Genomic DNA, 2,703 nt, shown 5'->3' with positions numbered 1-2,703 from the left:
GGGTCCCACCCACCTCTGAGCGGGCGGGGGGGGGGGAGAGTCACGTGATGGAACGCTCATACAACAGCAGCGGGAGGGTGAAGGAGGGGGGATGCTGAAAGCATTGCACATCATGGGGGGGGGAGGAGAAAATTATATAAAAGACACCCCCCCCCCCATGTAGCCCAACCGTTTTGCAAAAGAAGCTGCCTAGAATGATGGATGTTCTGCATCTCCGCTAACCATCCAGGCTGCCCAGCTGTGTAAACCAGGGTCCTCCTCTCTCCCTCACCCCAGCATGACTCCATCCAAGGGAGGCCCGGGATAAGTCTACACTGCAAAAAACCACCCCATGACAGCGAGTCTCAGAGCCCCGGGGCACCTGACTCTGGCTTGTGGGGTTGGGGATCCCCCTGGAGCCCCCTTCCCCCCGCCCCCTTGCTGGGTTTTAGAGCCGGGAGTGCAAGCAGGACCCTTCACACCGCTATTCGTAGTCCTGTCGTGCCAGCCGGAGTCAGGAGACCCGGCTCGGAGACTGGCTGCCTCAGGAACCCTCAGCCCCCGTGCGCCCTGTTCTCGGCTGCATGCCATTCTGTCGGCATCAAGAGGCCTTGCGGGTGGAACGGGCCTCTGAGGCCCATTCTGCCCAGGGGGGCATCCCCAGCTGGCATGAAGGCTCTGCTCTGGGCCTGTGCCCAGCCCTGGTGTAGGGTGTGTGGTCAGAGTGTGCTGCACTGGGATAGTTCTCTGCATCCCAGTGCCCACAGGGTGCCATGGGAAGCCCAGCATAAGCTAGAGCAGCCCTGAAGCAGCTCTGATTTACACCACACGCCAGGCAGGGCTCTGCATGGCCCCTGAATATAGAGAGTGCACAGGTGGCTTCAAGGAGGCTCCGTGTTCCCAGCGCGACGTAACCCTTTAGGAGATGTGCTTTGAGTTTTCTTTCAGCGCTGGCTAGGCTGGGACCATCGACCGCCAGAGCTTCATTGGAATCTTTGCTGACTCTGGTTCCTCTATTGCAAAATAAGCAGCGACAAGTTGCTGATGCTGGGCTGGGGCTGCCAGGGCCCTTCGTGGACGTCAGCAGCCGCCAATGCTTTTATCTCCTCAGCCGCAAGAGAGCACTGCGGGAAGGAGGCCTTTTGGTGGCCGCTTGCAAAAATAGCATCACCCTTGCGAGGGGACGCTGTGAGGACGTGACGGATGGTGCGACTCGCTGACAGCCTGTGTCACGTCTCTAGTGGCTGGGTGCCTACAGCTCATGGCTTTATCCCCGTCCGGGCCGCCACTTGTAACACTAGTAGCAAGGATGGAACAGGGGCCCTCTGGATCTAAGTGCATGAGCCTTCGCTGCCTGAGCTAAAAGCGCCATCTCTGTGGGCCAAGGCGCTAGCAGGCGCCTCAGCCTCTATACGCATCCCAGCCACTGCTAGAGGTGCCACACCGAGTGGGTGTGATGGCTACACAGAGGATAACAGCCTTCTACTGCTGCTGGCTCCTGGAGTTTGCCCTTTAACTCAAGTGATGGAGCCTTGCACTGTGGTGTTGGAGATTGCAGGTACCCAGTAAATAAAAAGCAATGGCAGCGCTGGGGTGGTTGCTGCGCTAGCTAGCGGGGGTGAAAGTGCAACAGGGGCAAGGCAGTTTGGAAGCTGTTTCCCCTTGATTGCAAACTTCCTTGCCCAGACCATATCTCACCGGTCAGATGTCGATAACCTGCAGGGATCCCCTGAGCAATGGGCTGAAGAAGACCCTCTCAGTAGGGCAACAATATTCTATAAGCACCTGTCACCCAGAAGGATCCCAAAGTGCTTCTTAATCTATATGGATCTCCAGCACCAGGGAAATGCGGCTGTCTCTAGGGAGGAGTGCAGCAGCCAACAGGCACACAGCGTGTGCAAGGAGAGGACAGCAGGGCAAACTCTTACAGCGATCATTAATAACCACGGATACAGACATGAAGTGGGGTTTGGGGGCTGCAGTAAGGGAGGAGCACTGGAGCATTGTAGTATAAACACTCAGTACTGAGACGGGAATGGCTTTTCAAGTGCTGTAGTAAATCCACCCCCTCAACAGAGGAATTCTTCAGTCACCCCAGAGGGGTCTATACCAGGGCTTAGGTTGGCTTAACGATGGCTCTTACAGGTGTGAATTTTCACACCCCTGAGCAACATCGCTATGTTGACCTGCGTTTTAGTTGTAGACCAGGCCTGACATCAAGAATGGGAAGTACAGAAACTGTTTAATTTTTAAGCTATCACTTTAAGAGTCAGGGGGTTTCCTGGTCCTGCTGACAAGCTAAGAGCTCTGTAGGGAAGCATGAGATCTGGGTCTCAACTAGCAGCAGTCAGTCTGTAGACAGCCAGCCTAGCGTAAGGTGGGGGTGGGTTGTGCCTCTCTGTTTTTTGGGAGCAGCCTGCTTTCTCTCTCTCTGTTTTTGGTTCTTGTGTGTTATCATTCTGGATTCTAAGAAATAAAGTTGTGTTACATCACAACCTTCCAGCAAGAGGATTGTAGGATTTTATTTAATTTCTCTATGTGGGTGCTGGGAATATAATGGCATGGGTTGTATATGTCTGTCTCCAGGAGGCGCTGAGCCAACCCTCCCCTGGGACGCAGATCCTGGGATTGCCAGGGGCGTCAAAGAGACTGAATGACATCGGCACAAACCTATGCACAGCTCCAGCAATGTATCCCAGCCTGGAATTGTGTAACATGAACTGG

This window comes from Mauremys mutica, chromosome 24, assembly GCF_020497125.1.
Source record: "Mauremys mutica isolate MM-2020 ecotype Southern chromosome 24, ASM2049712v1, whole genome shotgun sequence".
In the NCBI taxonomy this organism is placed as follows: Eukaryota; Metazoa; Chordata; order Testudines; family Geoemydidae; genus Mauremys; species Mauremys mutica.
The sequence above is the reverse complement of the archived record's forward strand: the minus strand, read 5'-3'. Positions refer to the sequence as shown.